Source organism: Harpia harpyja, chromosome 8 (genome assembly GCF_026419915.1).
Source record: "Harpia harpyja isolate bHarHar1 chromosome 8, bHarHar1 primary haplotype, whole genome shotgun sequence".
In the NCBI taxonomy this organism is placed as follows: domain Eukaryota; kingdom Metazoa; phylum Chordata; class Aves; order Accipitriformes; family Accipitridae; genus Harpia; species Harpia harpyja.
The window spans coordinates 10,567,996-10,586,668 of NC_068947.1; the positions used below are offsets into that span (position 1 = coordinate 10,567,996).

General features: G+C 44.4%; 1 long non-coding RNA gene across 1 annotated transcript; it reads right to left on the bottom strand.

Annotated features, from left to right (window-relative positions):
- Positions 1–12,074: 12,074 nt before the first annotated feature.
- LOC128145275 (uncharacterized) lies at positions 12,075–17,351 on the bottom strand. Its single transcript, XR_008236405.1, has 3 exons — positions 16,254–17,351; positions 14,947–15,028; positions 12,075–13,181 (listed from the first exon to the last, which is right to left on the bottom strand). It is a non-coding gene; the product is annotated as an uncharacterized LOC128145275 (long non-coding RNA).
- Positions 17,352–18,673: the final 1,322 nt, after the last annotated feature.

The window sequence follows — 18,673 nt, forward strand, 5'->3', positions numbered from 1 at the left end:
TTCCACACAACAGTGAGACCATATTTATTTTTGTGTGCTAAATGCTGTAGCAAGGGTAGTTAACAAATAAATAAATGAGTTGAGGTTGAATCCTGAAGGGAATTTCAAGTGAAACAAAAACTAATGTGAAAGTTGAGACTGTAACAACCTCGACAGTGTCCCTTTAAATTACACTTAAAGAATACCACAAAGCTAAAGTGTTCTGTGGTTATGCATATATTTGTAACAAACGGTTGCACAAATATTTGGCTCCTAACAATGAACTAAATGGTATGACATTTGCCTGGGAAAATTAATTACTTCAACGTGTGTTGTATAAAATATGAGATAATCATGTAATGTATGTGTATCCTGTAGAGTGTTGCTGAGTGACTAGGTTATTACCAAAGGAAATCTGTGAGAAATAAACAAGAAATACTCAGAGATGTTGTAAATGTCATGTTATGCTCAAGGGCCTTTTGCGGCTGAATAATTTTTATGTGGATGAGGAGGACAGGATCATGCAGCAAAAAGTCAAGATAGAATGAGTTAATCTTTGTATTTGCACATAATTTTATTGGTATTTAATGTAGCTATGATGTTTCTGTTTCAGATTGTAGGGTCAGTTCATGATGAAGATTACAAGATCAAATCAGACTAAACTGAGTGATCCAGTGTGGTCTCAGCACCAAATTTTAAACTGTCTAGGTTCAAGAAGAAAAGCTGCCTATTAAAGAAATGGAGAATAAAGTGGTCCTCATAGTCAAATCATGCCTGCTGGTTTGAGCAAAATCTTACTGCCTAATTTATGTGACTTTTTGGAAGGGTGAAGTAATCTGCCTTACAGGTCTCGCTGGTGAAGAGACGCTTCTCTGTGCAAGTCTCACGTCTCACAAGCAGGGAAGGTTCAGTGACTGCCAGAGCTCTGCCCTCCCCTCCCATTAGGATGCTCCACAGAGTCTACATGAGACTGCGTACATGAGGAAGAAATGGAAAGCAGTGAACTGGAGAAATATGAACTGGCGAAGGAGAAGCAGATACATACATTTCTTCTCAGACACAGAGTGTAGAGCACGATAGACCTGATCTCTAAATAGTAGCAGGAAATAATACGGTAAAAAACCACTTCCATTACACTTGTCTTCTTTCCCCTAACTAAGAAACTCAGATAGATGAGGCTCGCTCTTGAGCAGCTAGCAGAATAATTAAAAAAAAAAAACAACACGCTGATTGTTTTGGGGGGTCTTTAACTACTCCGACAGTTATAAAGAATGTGATAAACTAGGGCTCAGCCTGCTCAGTGAGTGTGTCACCAGCATTTTGTCATGCAGCAGTACAGAAAGCAGCTTCCCAGGTGGTGGTCCTGGAGTCAGTTCCTACCATGGGAGAAGAATAGCCAGGGAGTGTGAAGGTGGAGGACAATGTTGGTGAGAGAGTTACAGAATTTGTAAGCCTCAGGGAATGAAAGAAGGATAACATAAACCTGAAGGCAAAGGACTTGAAGGCGGCAGAATTTAATGAACACAAAGGATATTAGCAGGTAAATTCCTCTGGAAATCAAATCTATGGAAGAAAAGAGCTCCAGAAAGAGTTGGTGGTTCATTATAAAATAAATAAATAAACAAAAGACAGTAGGAGCAGAATCACAAAATATCCCAGCATGTAGAAAGGATAGACAATGCAGTAAGAGATATCTGTGAAATCACAAGCTCTTCAATGATCTCAAGTGTAAGAAGGGAGTGTACAGAACATAGAAACTAGGTCAGATATCTAAAAATGAATGTTAAAAAAAACCTCAGCATGAGCATACAGAGACAAAATCAGAAAGTCTAAGGCACAAGATAAAATATTACTATTCTTTGATTATACTAATAAAGCATTTTAAGGGCATTTTTGATAGTAACAAAAAGGGAAGCGAAGGGAAGAATTACTCTGTGGGTAGGAAAATTGGCAGATGATGCTGAGAAGCTCAGAGAGCTTAGTGCCTTTTTTGAAGAAGACTAGAAGAGGACAAACATAGTGCTTCTGTTAAAAGTAGGAGCAGGGAATTGTGGAGCCAGGGAATTAGAAATAACCACCATCCCTGTAACTCCTGAGAAAAGACTAAACCAAATAATCAGGTGATTTATAATTCAATGAAATTTAAAAAGGAGATGCAGCTTGGTATGATTTCCCTTTTTCCAAATCCACCAGATTTCCTTTTATGACAAGCAAACAGGCATTGTAGGTACAAGAGAAACAATATGGGCCACGCACAAGGTTGTGCGTGTGTGTATGTGTGCGTGTGCATGTGTGCTGGGGTCGGGGGGGGATGACTGGACAGGCCTACCACAAATATGCTGGGAGGGGGCTTTCAAACAGAGCCAAAATGTGAGCTCCCCTCTGGTTCCTGCTACCAGTGCTTATGCAGCTGCCTACGCTGAAGACTCGGCGGTCTGTAATAGCTGTAAAATGCAGGGAGCAGCGGAGCTGAAAGGAGCTGGGGGAGAGAGACGTGAGCGGTGGGTGTGCTCTCGTAGTGCTCTTGCATCTGAGAGTGGTTGTGGCCCTTTTAAAAAAGAGGATGCGCAGCAAGGACGCAGGGAGCGCTTGTGGGCTGGTGGGGCCATTTGCTGCGTAGCTTTGAGCATCTTGTGGTTCTGAGCTGAACCGCAGGAGAAGGTGTGGCCAAGGAGAAGACCCCAAAAGCCTTCCAGGTAAGAGGGAAATAACCTTCCCAGTGCTGACAGCATCTCGCTGTGCTTCTGCATCCTGGATGCTTGGGCCAATGCCTTAAGGAGAGCACCAAATGTGGGGAAAGATGCTGCATGTAAGAAAGCCCAAGGTTCAAAGTATCTTTCTGGAGCTGTGATTCTCTATCTATGTTCAATGGCCATAGTGGATAAGACATGACAAAAAGCAATCCAGTTACACCAGACAAATGCTGTAGTGATGAGGATGGCGAAGAAGAGTGTCACGCCCCTGCTGAGCTGAGCATCCTCACCGTCCAGTGCTTGTAACAACAGGTTAGACAGATTTCTGCTAGGTATGGCCTAGGTACAACCCAGGGTCAGTGGGATGTTGTAATGAGTTTGTGCAGTCTCTTTCAGTACTGTTTTCCACCCAGGCTATTATGATGTGTATCTGCAGTAATGGTCTGGCAGGAACCTCACTGGAAAGGCGAGGAAATGGGTGGCCTTTCACTCACGGCAATCTGGCTCATCGTTTGCTCTGAGGTGCACGTTCAGGCTTGTCCCTGTGGTCTCTTTTCCTTCTGCACAGCTAGCAACTGTATACTCGCTCGGAAAAGGCTGAGGAGATCACAAAGGCTGATCCAGCGGGTGGGATATTTTGTTTCTGGGGGTAGCTGTGCCAGACGCCTCAGGGAGAAATGCAGAAGCTGTGTGAGTGGGTGACCAGTGAATAAACTGCTCATTTGTGGAAGAACAGCAAATGTGAGAATCCAGCTTCTTCATTAAGAAGTTAAGTCGTAATCTGAAGCACAGCTACCCAAGCCCTGAGACTGCTCGCATTTTAATCTTTGCTAGCATAACTGTTGGTAGTCTCATCAGTTGTGGAGTGGATGACTTTTTTTTAATCCTGAAAGGCTCTCAAGGCAATGACACTTCATCCCCTCATTGAGTGGAACAGCCTTCCTCTCTCATCCTCTGCCTCTCGATGTCACTGATGGGTTTTGCTGTTGTCTTATGAAAAAGTCAGGAGAAGTGCCAGCTCCACCTGCTCTTGACTTCCTTAGCTTGTATACTTTTCATTGCTCCCTATGTAAATCAAACAGCTTCCTCAGTCTTAATTTGTTTTTTCCCAACTTCCCTAGCAATTTTCATTAACCGTGCCTTACATTTCTGCGTGTCTTGATAGAGAAAGGGCTAACATTAGCCTCTGTTTTCATGGAGAAAAGCAGATTATGAAGGATGGTGGAGAACAGTAACCTACCACAAGATGCTCGAAATGCCTCCTAGGAGAGACCCCAGCGCTCGCTCTTGTCTGCAGAGGGATCTCAGGGAGAGTAAGCTCCTTAAGCTAAATTAGCTTTTCTGAGTAGGTCTCTGTAGAGAAACTTTAATGGCACAATACTGAGTATATTTTCCATCCCATTCCTTATGTACCCCAACATCTTGTTTGTGATTTGACTACTGGTTTACACTGAGCTTCCCGGTGCTCAGTGTAATGTCCCAGTCTTTCCCGGTCTTTGTTGTCTGTGATTTAGGACCAAGCACTGTGCAGAGTGCTTCAGGTTAGTCCATCCACTGGATGTGATTTTGCATTAATGAGCACCAACATATCTTTATCATCCCACTGCCCACATGCTCAGGCTGGACAAAACTTTTGGGAATTCTTTTCTCTCCATTGGCTCAGCCTAACCTGAATAACTTTGTGTCACCTTCAGATGTTGCTCCCCCGCCTCTTTTCTAGATCACAAAGAGATACTGCAAATACCACTCATCATGTTATACAATTCACTGGCATATTAATATTAATACAGGATCTAAAAAAAAGACTGAAAAAACATTCCAGTTACAAAGAGAGGAGGTGCCAGGATTAAGGCTTCTTATGTAGTTGTGATCTAAATCCCTCTGCACAGCAATATAGGTTTTATTCATGGGTATATAGACGATTATTTAGAGGACCCCTTTCTCATTTAGGAGGCAGTACAGATTCTGGACTAGCTGGACTATTTTTTCTGACCAAGGATGCAGTCTGTGGGTAAATGTACTATCACTACATGGGCACAGAGAAAATGCAACACCATTTCTGATCCACGCTGGCTGGACAGACAACGTAAAAGGGACTTTGAGATGCAGTAGAAGATTCTCTCCTGGACTTTTTTTTTTCTATTTTATGAAGAAAAGAGGAGAGAGGCCATCTTTCTAGGACCTATACATTTAGGACATGGTTAGATAAGTGAAACTGCCATCTTCTTTAATAAAGTAGGAACATATTAATTGTGTTCTGTGCCTGCTTCATCATAGTTATAGATTTGGAAATGTAGAAATTTGTGGTGCTTGCTAGCCATCACAGCTAAGCTACAATGATCAGCCCAGATACTGGACAGTTTTGAGTAATTGACAAGAACACAATTCATAGAGATTAGTAAATTAAAATGTGTTCTGTGTGAAGCAAAATACTTTATAAATGTGCAGTTTCTTAGGAATGGTTTTGTGTATTTTGATCATCTGCTGGTCAAGGAAAACAAGGTGTGAAAACATAGTCAATTTGAGATTAATGTTATGTATTCCTAAATGGCATCAAGACTCTGTCATTGCTACTCTGAAGTAAATGAGTAATATCCCTAATCAAAGGCATTTTTGCCAATAATCAGTTCTGTTATTTTTGCAAAAGCAGTTCCACCATACACTCAGTAGTGCAACTGCACTGACATGAGGGCATTACCTCCACAGATGACCTGAAAATAGTGCCCCACAATGTGGCACATATAACACAGAAGGAGAAGCACATTTGTGTGTTTTACCAAAGGGGGAGATTACAGTGTTGAAGTTACAAGGCTCAAATTTAGCCTGCCATATGTTTTCCACCTTTCACATCTTGTCCCATACCTTGTTCTAGGTGAGTTACTGCTCACCTAGAATCTACAAGCAACCTTGCAGCAGGTGACACAACACTAAGTACCCTTGGCCAGAGGATAACTTATTTTCTCTGGAGGGGAGATAGAGGGGTTGGGGTCAGGCTGATCCCACCTGTGGGAGATGCATTGCCAACAGCAAGTGTTAAAGTAATCATAGGATCACAGCATAACTCTGGTTGGAAGGGACCTTGGGGGCCTCAGAAAAGGATCAGCTCTGAGATCAACCCACGTTGCTCATGGCTTGAGAAAGTGAGGACTCGGAAACCTCCAATGACAGAGCCTGCGCAACCTCTCTGGGCAACCTGCTCTGCTTCGGGCTTGTCCTCATGGGGAACAAGTTACTTCATATGTCCAGTCTGAACCTCACTTGTTTCAATGTATGCTCATTGTCTGGCTCCGTCCTGCCATGCACCCCTGTGAAGAGCCCATCTCCCCATCTCAGTGACCTCCCTGTAGGTGTGGGAAGGCGAGTGCTAGATCCCTCCAAACCCTTCTGTCTTCATCAGCTGTCTCAAGCAGGACAGGCAAATGTCAAGCAGCAGCGATCTGTATACTGTGATCACAGCCACTTTCCGTTTTATTCAAATAGCTGGGTTCTATTGATAAAAGTCGGTAGATTCCTATCCCAGGGATATAAATAAATTCATGATTAACTAAGCAGTCTTCTTCCTAGATGCAATGTCATATTGAAATAAAGTAACGGCCAGTTGGGTGCATGCACAGATGGGACTTCATGTTTGCTAGCAAGGGTTTTATTTGTGCAGGGCCCCAGGTATTCCAGGTGCGGATATGCCCACCACCCCCCGTTGGTCTTCTCCCAGCTGTGGTGGGCAGGGGATGAGGGGTGGAGGTAGCAGGAGACTTTCTCTCTCCACGCACAGACCTCCAGCGCTGAACATCCCAACAGAAAGACCCGTTCCTCTGCACATACCTTTGCTCTTGAAGTACCTACCTGGCTTCTGACAAAATTTGCCATCTCACACATTTCCCCTGTGCTGTGAGTCTCCTAACAAGGAGCAAGTATGCAACTGAGGAAAAATTGGCCTGGGCTGGTTTGTGCTACCCAGCTAGGGTGGTGGGTTGACATCTATACATAGAAGATCCCAGCCACAATCCCCTTTTACCTCCTGTCTTCCCCCACCAGGACTCCTTCACCCTACCACAATCTCAGAAGTGGCAAAAGGAGATGCTGATTTCTCTGTAGTTTCTATAATCAGGAAAGTAAGCACTCCAACTTTCTTGTTCCTTGTGGAGAGATCAGCAGGCCTAAATTCTCTTCTGCATCTGTAAACAGCTGGGAAAGGCTGACCCTTAAACTGTGTCCATACTGCTTTTCTTCCAGATTCCTCACCCAGCAGTTTGGCAGATCTAATGAATTTTGCTTTGGGACAAGATCAGATTCACTGAAATGGTTAGCAACTTTATTAAGTGTTAAACATGCAGCTGTATTAAATAAGTAAAGTTAATTTAACTGTAAATAAGAGCCAAAATTCAGTATAATCAGATCAAAACAGTGAACTATAACAACATCCATTGAAACAGAACGATGCAATATCAACTGCATTTGCAGTTTGTGCTGATCTGGAAAGAGAGAAAAAATATGTACCTGGGACAACTCACCAGAGTATTACTGAGAGTTTTTTTCTGTTGTGTAATTTTTTACGAACTAGAACTATTTACTTGTCAATTGGAAATTAAACCAGTGAGACTCAATTAATGCATGACACTGTTTCCTTTGAGTACAAACATGACTCAGAAGCAGTTCACAAAGACGACAATCTCTTGCTCAGTTTAGCTATGTGACCTGCTTAGTTCTCAAAGGGACCCATCAAACTGAAATTAGGCAGTTAAAAAAAAATCATTCTAAATAAATTCAGGAATTAACAGATCCTAGGATCCCTCTGCTAATTTATATAGCTTTGCAATCACATTTTCCATTTTTTTGGTCAAGTTTCTCTCTTAGGTGAGAAAATGAAGGTGAGGGGAGGTTGTCTAATCACAACTTTACAGTCTGCACATCAAGTGACAAGACACGCATAGCATGATGTCAACCCATTACCATGAAAAATGGGTCGTGTTCTGTCCTGTGCTATGGCTGACCACAGTTTTCTACGTTTTCAGTGTTTGGTCAGCCATGGTGAAGATTGCTATGGTGGCACTGGTAACTTAAAGCATGAAGATTTTTTGCAAGGGCCAAGCTGCCAGCAAGAGCTGAGCACAGAAAGTATCTGCCTTTCAGATCATGTCGTATCAACTTGAGCTCCTGGTAAAGGGAAGGGACATCTTTCCATGTGGAGTGTGGTCGCTCTGGCCATGACTCCTCTCTCAGCTGAGAGACTCTGCAGAGTGCAAGTTTGCTCTATTTTGCTGCGGATAATTTACAGGAGGTTTGAGTAACTATGACAATATTTGGAAAATAACCCAGCCCCCTTTTTAAAAAACATTTCAGGGTCAGCAGTTTTGCATTTCAGAAGAAGACACATTGGGAGTTGGTTGCGTGTTTTCAAATGGGAGCTGTATAGAGGTGAGGGTGAGACTCCCAGCTGTAGAGACAAGCTGGATCTCTTGGGGCTATGATTCAGTTGTCTAAACAGAGGCACTCGGTCCCATGTGAAACACCCTACAGTATCCAATTCATCCATATATAGCTGGTAGCGATGACACGAAACCCCACGTGTCTGGCTTGGATATCCTGAGGCACTGGATATCCCAAGGGTGCTGGACCCCCCAGCACTCAGGTACCTGAGTCCAGCCCCCTCCATTGCTCCACCAGAGACGAGGTGGCACCCAGATCTACAACATCCTGGACAGACAATTGCATGCGTGCAGGGGTGGCACTTATTACTGAAGAGTTCCATCAGGTGAAATTTTGAATGCTTAAGAGGGCCAAATGCCTGAAGGACTTCATTATGCCCTTATAAATCCCTCAGCAACACTAGGCTACCTGAAAAGCCTCTCACTGCATTAGATTAGCACATCCCAAAGTTACAGGAATTCACAGCTGGAAGGGGCACCCTCCCAACCCTTCCTGCCTCATGCACTGAGACAGGGCTGAGCATTTCTGAACCATCAGTGCTGGATGTTTCCTTAATCTTCTCTTTGAAAAGTTGAACAAAACATCCCTGGGTTATGTCTTCCAGTGCTGCATGATTCCCATCATTAGGAAGTCTTCTCTATTGCCTAGCCTAAATCTTCTTTACTTCAGTTTAAGCCGATTTCTTCTTGTCCTTCTTTTGATGGACACGATGAGCAGTTGATCATAATCCTCTTTCTAACAACCTTGTACATACTGGAAGACTGGGAGACAGATTTTCTGAGAACTTGGTTTTGGCCTTAAAATAACTCTTCCAAATTATTTTGCTTTTGTACCACTTGGCCACAAAATAGGCAGTTTTCATAAAAGAAACAGACAGGAACGATCATTTGATAACCATCTCTATCCCTCTGCAAACGCAGGTTTTAGTCCTCTGAGAGGTGACCTGTCAGACATTAAACTGATACTCCTATTTATCAGTGTCATGTGTAATCTGTAAATCCTTCTAGTGAGATAAAGGTTTGCAATTTTGTTCCAACAAAAATGTTTGGAGACTTTAACTGACTGGTGCCTCTGATCCCTTATTGAACTTGCAGTGGCCTAAGTGACTAGTTGCTGAGCCAAGGAAAGCTATATTGGGTAATATCTGGATAGGAACACAATAGACTTCCCACTTCTTACAAAGCTGGAGATTAAGAAAAGCAGTGCAGATAATCAACAAACCCAAAATACACTGATTTTTAGAAATCACTCAGGAGCATTTTCTCAGCCGTGTAGGACCGATGCTGCCACTTCAGCTGCACGCGTTTGGCTCCTGGTGCGAACCTTGGGCTGCACATGTCCACGTCTCCTCCTCTCTTCAGAAAGAAACCTCTTGCACAAAACTCGATTTGCCTTTTCTGAAAAATGAAACCTGTTTGTCAAGGAACAGGAACCCTGTCTGAAAACCTGAATCAGTTGGCACTGCTGCTGTTCATCCGTGAGAAGCACTGACAGCCTTTGAAAAGCAACGCAAAACCTGTGGGTGCCTCACACTACCGTTCCAGTTTAGATTATGGAGCTGGGGAGATCAAGTTAATCACTGCTCGTTATCTTGAAGGGGATCGGTTTGAGGAAGAAGCAAGGAGCAAACAAGACTGTGTGTCTCCCGGCGCTGAGCAGGCTGGAAGAAACTCAAACCCAAAATTGAGAATAATACATACTGCACAGGAAGGGTATCACTTTTAGCCATTTGTAAAAATACTTGTGCTCAAGTCTCACTCAGAAAACACCAGTTTTGCATGTTATATAGCTCCTCGGTTCTGTGACATGATAGCAAGGAGGAGCAAAAGTCATGGGTGACAGTGGTGGGCACTGCCTTGTCACCCCCAAGTCAGTAGGAATTGAAGCAATGCCCATCCGTTACGTGACCTGAGGAGTAAAGCATGAGTTTGTAGGCTTGGTCCTCTTTCCCAAAATAGCCATACAATAACTCAGGCAGTGCAGTGCTGTACCCCCCCATGTCTGTAACCTCCCCCTGGGGAGCTTGGCTGCCTGTGTCTCAAGGACCCAAGGCCCAGCTCTGATACGGCACAGCTGTGTAACCTTGAGTTAGGCTGCTGAGAAAGGGCCATGATAAAGCCAGCACACAGATAAGAGAGGTAAAATTACGGTCAGAGGTAGGGATGCTCAGACGGGCTTATTGTAGAGCTCAAGAAGTCAAGAGGGAAAACACCTGCAGGGAAAGGTGTTGAATGCTTTTAAAAAAAAAAAAAAAAAAGTGAAGCTGTTTGGGGGCTGGTCAGAAATTAGGGGATGGTTGGGTCGTGTCGTTGGTGTTACCTCCCACTGCGCAGGGATAACCAGCTTTTTGAACTGCCTGTCATCCCTTGTAGTAAAGGTGCGTGAGCCTGCTTTGAGCCCCAGATGTCCCTCCCAGCCTCAGGGGTTCTGTTCCACACGTGGAGAGATGCTGCTGCAACGGCACCAGGGTTATGGCCGTGTCCTGTCCGAGCAGCACGGCCCTGAAAAGCAGGTATTAATTTTGACACCTCGAGGTGAAGCAAGGACGCAGTTGAGTCACACTTGCTGGACTAGTGCACAAACCCCAGAAACATGGTGCTCTGCCACGCGCAGAGCCACTCACTGGGTTGCTACCAGATTTTCTGGCCCTCAGCGGGCTAATTCCGCCAGACTCAGTTGTGCCTTTATTTTTCCCAAGTCCTGAAATTCAGCCAAAGACGAGTTTGGACATCCAGACCCGCACAGCAGCTGACAAGCAGAGCAGAGGCCGTGTTGGAGGATGAGCTGGTGTCCATGGGGAGCTCCTCCTCAGATGGGAGCGGGACACGGGCGCTGCCCAAGGTCCCAGCCCTCGGTGGCCATGCCTCCAGACGTCCTGGCAAGGTTGGTCTTGGCAGCACTTCTGCCCCTGCAGCGCAGCTGCGCAGTGGTCCCACGAGGTCTCCCAGCCTGGGGCACGTGCCTGAACCACACAAGAACTGCAGGTATCTAATGAGGGTCTGTCGGCCGCCCTGCGGCAATGACCGTGTCCCATGGACATCTGTTTAGGGTTTGGGCCTGCACAAGTCCTGGAGAAGCAGCCCCTCATGGCAGGTGCTATGTAAGCGTACTGGGCAGGGTGGTTGCTGTAGATGGGGAGGACCCGAAGGATGCCTTTGTGTCCCTGACCGCTCTTCTCGTTTTCCCGTTGGTGATTATTGTAACACAGTCTGTTGCTCCCACAGCTCTTCCCTCGCTGGTTTTCTTCAGCCAGCCTAGTCAGAGCAGTGCTGCTGGTGCTGGGCACTATGGAAACACTCTGCAAAGCATCTTTGCCACTCTTTGGCTGGTATCTTCCACCAGATGATTCCTCCTGCCAGCTGGAGATGGACTGGTTTATTCCACCGCTCTCTGCAGAGGCTGCTCCCCTCAAGAGGCTCAGATTTTTCCAGCCCGTTTCCTTAGCTCCTTCTTTTCCCCCCAGGCAGAGATCCCCCTGGTGCTTCCTGAGGAAGGTACTACATGCAGCTCTAGGAGAAGGTAAACGAAACGCTCTCCAGAGCTCGTGACCTTTTTCCTGCCTGGTCTCACTCCTTCAGCCCCCCTTCCTCTCTGGAGACGCAGACTGGTGGTCGGGCCCCGGGGGCAGCCCCCACTTGACCACGGAGCCGGCGCTGGGAAGAGGGCTGTGGGAGAAGGAGCTGTGGGCAGCCTCTTCGGGGAGCTGCTGCCCGGTGCAGACCCTCGTCCTGGTCCCCAGCCGAGCTGTGGGGCAGCCCTGCCCAGCCACGGGCCCCGCTCACCCTGACCCCCACCCGTGGGCCCACGTCTCTGACCCAGGGTGGTCCCCATGCCAGGGGCTGCCTCGCCGCCATCCCACGAGGGACCCCCGCCGCCCCGGTCCCTGGGGACGAATGCGGGTAATGGGATCTCGCTCCCCCCAGGGTAACACAGGGTTTAATCAGCCCGCAATCCCAAGCGGAGAAGTTTGCCCGTTGTTTTTATTTTATTTTTATTGGCAGCAGTCAAACTATTTCATAAAGGAATCACGTTCCTATCTAAAATAGATCAAGCAATAAAAAGGTGTGGAGACCCGACAAAGGAAGGCGTGTGGAGGTATAGCATACGGAGAATTTGTATTCCTCTCCCTTCTTATTCAACCTGCGGATGATAAACTGCATAATTCACATATTTACAGAGTTTTGCGAACAGTTAGCAGTTACCTCGTCTATAAAACATATTATTTGGAAAGGTAAATCATGAGCATAACATTGACAAGACCTCTTCTCATATTGACAAGAAAGGATTTGCACTGAGAAATCCTATTAGCAGAGATTATTTGCATAAATCTTTTGTACAACAGATTCCAAATCATTTGTATTGTATGTACTTCTCCCATGGTATGTATGGTAAAACAATGTATTTTTAATAATATATTCATTTTGCCACTTATAAATGTGCACAGCCGTGACTCACCAGTATTTAGTTTCTCCTGCAGAAGTGAAGCCAAGCTTACAGATCTGTAAATGCCGGGATTGCAGTGCTCCCTCATTTTTCAGTGTGAACTTCATTAAACACTCACCAGTTCTCAATAATTCCCTTTCCAGTTAAGTTATCACAACTGCTCCACAAAAGCTTTTCGGCATCTCCCTCGCCCTTTACAATCCTAGGATGTGATCTATCACTCCAGTCTGGGTGCGCTGACAACTTTTAATAGTACTAATTGCCTTATTATCCACTCCAGTGCAAGAGTAAAACCTTCTGACATTTTCCTTCCTTCCCTGAGGAAAACAAATCCCAGTTCCTGGGATATTGCCTTCTGCTGCCTCTGTGATTACTGGGGCAAGGAATTCCTCTAGGCCCTTTGCCTTATCAACTTCATCTGTCACCAACTTTCCATTCCTGTCTCTCTCTCGGTGCTCCCTGATCGCTTTGCATCTTCCATTATTTTATGTTATTTTTTTTCCCCTCTTCTTTTTTCACTTGTGATGTCAATCTTCATCACATATTCTATTCCTTATTTTCTATCAATGTACTTTTTCACATCACTCTGTGATACTTACCTTGCTCCAGTTTACTATTTTTAAATTAGTGTAGGAGTGCCTATTAAAAAAAAAAAAAAAGTGTTTTTCTGGCTGTTCCATATTTGAGAATTTGCTGCAACAACTCCAAGCAAATCACACACATACACAAATTCCTGTATGTCACCTACCAGAGGATCTTAATTTTCTAGAAGCAAATCTAGTATCACAAAAACATATGGCAGGTATCTAACCTTTCCAATGCTGATATAATAAATAAATTTGCTTTTTTTTTTTTAAAGCGAAAAGCTGGAATTAATTGCAGTACCACGTACCCTCAGCATCTATTTTACCTGCTCAGTATGAATAGTAAGAAGAGACCAGCCGTAGAAGACCATTTATGATGTATGTTCAGATGTGCAGGAACACAAGGCTAAACCCAGGAGAAAGACTGAGGGGCTGAGGGGGGGTAACACCTACTTTCACAGTCCCATAGATGGGCTGCTTGATGGGACCACTGGAGCCTTCTGCTCACAGCAGGATGGTTGGTCATCAACACTGGATCAGGTCAACTGTGGCTTTGTTCAGCCAAATCTGGTAACCCCTGAGGAGGAGGAAGAACCCACACCAGCCCTGGGACAAGTCGTCCCAGTGCTGCACCACCCTCCTGGTGGAAGAGCTTTTCCTAATGTCCAGTGTGACCCTCCCAAGCCACAGCTTGTGGCTGCTGCCCCTTGTTGAGGAGGGTTTGGCTCCATCATCTTTGTAACTCCTCTTCAAGTAGTTGTAGGTTGCCTTAGGTTGCCCCTCAGCCTCCTCTTCCCCAGGCTAAACAACCTCAGGTACCCTTGTAGGTCCTACGCTTTAGGCCCCTAATCAGCTGAGGTGTTTTTCTCTGGACCCTTTCCTATTTCTCCACATCCCTCTTGAACTGGAGGGCCCAAAAGTGGTTAACTACAGACAGGTGGGTCACAACTTCCCATAACTGCTAACCATGCTCCTCCTAAGGTACCTCAGTATGTGGTTTCCCTCATTTGCAGCCAAAGTGCAGGGTTGATTCAAATTCAATTTGAGGTCCACCATAGCCTCCATGCCCTTTCCAGCATAGCTGCTACTCAGCCAGTGCCTATGGGGTTAACCTGCCCCAGGCACCGGACTTTCTGCTTCTTCTTGCTGAACTCGGCGAGATTGCTCTTTGTGTAATGCTCAACTTCCCCAGCTTTGCCTTTGAATCGAAGCTCTACGCTTCAGTGTGCCAAATGCCTCTCCTGATTTGGTGTCACCCACAGATTTGTTAAGGGGCTACACTCTGGCCCATCACACAGGTCTTTGATGAAGATATCGAACAATATTCATGCAGCACCAGCCCCTGATGCTCGTTACCACTGCCAGCTGGACACCAAGACGTTGACCGCTGCCCTTGGGGCCTGGCAGTGCAGGCAGTTTTCAGCCCATGTAAGAGCCCACTCCACCAGCCTTCCCTTCTCTGTATAGCCAGTCATTTCATCAGAGAAGGAAAACAGGCCAGGCAAGCATGATTTGCCCTTGGCAAATCACCTTCTCATCCTTCATGCCCTTGGCAGTTCAAACGTGTTTCATGGAATTCATCTCACCCAACCTTCAGTACCTACAGGTGAGCAAGTCGTGGCCTGGGCTGCCTTTAGAAACAGTGAGGAAAAGTGGGTCCTTCTAGGTCAGATTCATCTGAGCCGCTGTAGATGTCAGTTTTAGAATAAGGTAAATTTGCCACAGAAATGCCCGTTTCCTTTCATTTACATAAGCAGGCTGTAGGGTACCTAGCTCGACACCCATATTCAGACAGACAAATTCCACTTCTTGTGCCCCACCTTCAACTCCTATACATTGTGCAGTCCATGGTTTTCTGATTCCCTGCAGACTACCCGAGGGTCTCAAAGCCTAATTAGATTCCTGTAACAACATGAAAAGAGAAAAAAAATGTATATCACTTCCAATGTTTGTTCTGCCTTTGCTTTCATATACAAACCGGTTAGTCATTGAAGCATATGCTTAGCTTTACTTGCACAAGCAGCCTCAAAACAAAGCTCCTACAGGAGCCAGCATGCAATTTAGCTGGCACAAGAAGCTTTTAAGTTTGGAAATTAAGTATCATCTTTGATGCCATAGAAACAGGAAAAAAAAATATTATCAATGTTTCAAAAGGCAATTTCTCAATATTTTTTTAACTTTAACAAACATACACTGTTATAGGACCGTTAAAACATAGACTGCCTTATTGCTGTTAATTTTCATTCCTCCTCTTTATTGTCCCAAGTGGATTCTGAAACAATATTTGGCAACACTTGATTTTCATACATTCCTTTCATACATCTGCAGGTTTTTCTTAGTTTACAGATTTGTTCAGATGTATTTTGGCTGATTCCTATCTGAACAACATCTAGCTATCAAGGCATTTCAATTGTCTCACTGGAGAGGATATGAAATCCAAAAATAAAAATCTGTATATTTGGCTGCAGCATGAGTTTGTTGTCTATTAAACACACAAAGAAACAGCATAACCTTTACTTCACAATTAATACTTCAAGGAAGTAAGCTGTTTAATTAAAAATCATACTAGATATGTTGGCTCTTAATTCTCTAGGTCCCATGAGTGCATATTGGCAAGCGTATGTAGATAGCCTCTTGTCGTGATGAAAGTTCAAAGCATCTATGTTAAATGGGAATTGTATGGTTCAATACTCATTAATTTCCTTTGTGGTCATTAACATTTTCTACTAAGTATTTTTAAATACATACACATACATAAACACGTACAGTGCCCATATGCAGACATGTTTTTTTACAGCTTAAGGCTGTGAGCAGTTGATTTTGTGGGGGTTTGACAGTGAAGCCAAAAACTCTTGTATCAAGGATGAGATGTGTAACAATATATTCCAGTTCTCAGATAAGCATCCTACCAAACAGGCAGCAAAATACCCTGGCTGTAACCTCCCTCCCTCCCTTCTCCCCTTCCTTTCCACTTCAAGCAGCATATTTAACTATTTAGCAATGATTTAAGGTAGACTTTGAGGAGATGAGACCCAAGATTCTGTCCTCACTCCCATGACTGCTGAGACACATCCACACAACAGAACGTGTCGGCTGGAGAGACCAAGGGTATCTCACGCCAAAATACCTTATGGTTTGGTAGGTAGGGTACTGGTCTGGGAAGCAGGAGAGGTTTCCCAGGAAGAGGTAACTGAATGTGGGCTCCAGCTTCCCTGAGCTCTCTAGAGGCATTAGCTAACAGATAATCCAACAGCTGAATTGGCTCATAGGATTTATTCCCCAACTTCACCCCATTTTCAAGCACTGCATTTCCTCTTTTTCACAGACCAGCAATAGCGTATGCTGTGGTGCTCTATTCTACGTAGCTGTGAAAAAAAGAAGATGGGCAAAACAAAAGCAGGGAGGTAAGAACACGCAGGGCACTGAGAAACTGGGGATGCAGAGGTCAGGGGACAAGACAAGGGAGATGGAGGCAGAGGACCTTTGGGTGCTGAACCCATGAACTAGTCACATCTGTTAACGCTGTATTGGTTTACCCAAGCTATAAAGTAGAGCCAGCTTGGGTGCAGCAAGGTTTCTTAGTTAGAGCACAGCACCACCTGCGCTAGGGTTAGCCATGCTGTTTCCAGTCCAGTGTGCGAGCACAAAAGCCCACGTTAAGTCCCTGCACCGTGTTCCTCAGCGCTCCAAAATTTCGATGGCCTCTTAGCTTGAATGTGGGACCAAACCTGATCGAGGTTTCAGGCTGTGCTGGATCAGCACCGGATGCTTTGTGCCAACCCACCCCACAATTACCTTAATTAAAACTGGCTTCCAGTCTCACAGGTCCTGATGGATGTCAGCTGTCTCAGTAGTTAAGAACCCACCACCCACTTCCTAAATTGCCCCAAAATAACAAACAGCAACTTTTCCATTTGTCCCAATACTGGGACATCACCACATTGCATCACACCAGCTTCCCAATCAGACAAGGGAAAAACAGCTCTTTAAGCCAATCATTCCTGTCTAGAGCCTGTTCCTTGGTTTCAGTAGCAGGCAGTGGAAATGAGTTCCACGGACCAATTATGCCTTATGTGAAAAGCTGTTTCCCTGTGGTAGGTTCATGTTTTCCACCTTTCAGTTAAGTTCTTCAGCTGTACAATAAAAAGCATAGAAATGCTGGCTCAGCCTTTCATTAATTTACATATTTCTAACACTTTCCTTCTTCATCAACTGCTTTCTAAAATGGATTTTTTTCTCCAAAAAAAAAAAAAAGCAGCTCTTAAAAATTTTCTTCAGTCTTTTATTTCACCCTTCTCTGCATCTTCTTAGCCTGCATTCGTTTTTGTCAGAGAAGATAACAAACTTTGAAATCTTTCCAGAGAACTTACCACCAGAAACAGTATTTCTGCTATGCTCCATTCCATTCTCAGTAATCCCACCAACACTCATTTTTCTGACTGTGACTTTACAGAGCATTCCCTTATGTACAGTGATATACAAGACGCTGTTCTGAGCCAACACATAAAATCTCAGGTATTTGCAGAAAAAGCTGCATTTATTTGTCTCAGTACTCTATGTTTATCAAAGTCTGCCACTCCATCATCTGACCCTGTCAGTTCTAGCTGTAGTTCCTGGTAGCATCCCCTCTCACCTCACCAACCTAAGGAACTGCATCAGTGAACTTAGCAAGCACTGCTGTGCCAGCAGTCATCCTTCTTCTCAAGTCATGAATGCATTATGTAAAGCCAATCCTAACACAAACCACCAGTGTTCACCTTTCCAGTGATACCATTTCTCCTTATTTCTTGGTCCCTCAGACAGTTTTACATCTACTAAAACATTATGCTTCTTATTCCAACGGCTTCAAAAAATAAAATAAAACCCCCAAATATATTTAAATCAGTTCTTTATTCATTGCCTTACTGAGAATCTCAGATAACGGCAACAGAATAGCAGAACAACTTTCCTCCATAGAAATCAGTCATGCGTACTAGTATATAAGTTGGGTGTTTTGTTTTGGGTTTTTTAATTTCTACTTTTAACTATGAAGTATATCTTTTGGTCACATAAGCAGCCTTTTTAGCAAGCATACTAAAAGATGCCCATCCCTTGAAATCCTTTCCCAGAGTAGACTCTTCTTAAAAATGAAAGTTTACAGGTTCATGCTACCGAGGTGGTCACTTGATTCCTGAAGCCTTTCAGAACACCCGAGTTTATCCAGTCAGGGTGGGTGACTCACATCAGTTAGCTTCAGCAACTCTTTTGACATGGCAAAAATCCATTAGCTTCATCAGCAGGAAAGAGCTGACTGGTTAACCTCCCGTTATCCTTTAGACTGAACACTAAGGCAAAGAAACTTTCACATTTTAACACTTCCATCTTTCTTAATTTTTCTTTAATCCCACATGACCCAGCACGCACATTTCTCCTTGGGCTCCGCATTTCCAATATAGTGAAACAGTTGTGTTGACATAGCTTTACATACTCACCTTAAAACAAAATATTTAGGATGCTAACATGTTATTTGTGGCCATTTGTGTTCCTTGGTTTTGGGGGTTTGGTTGG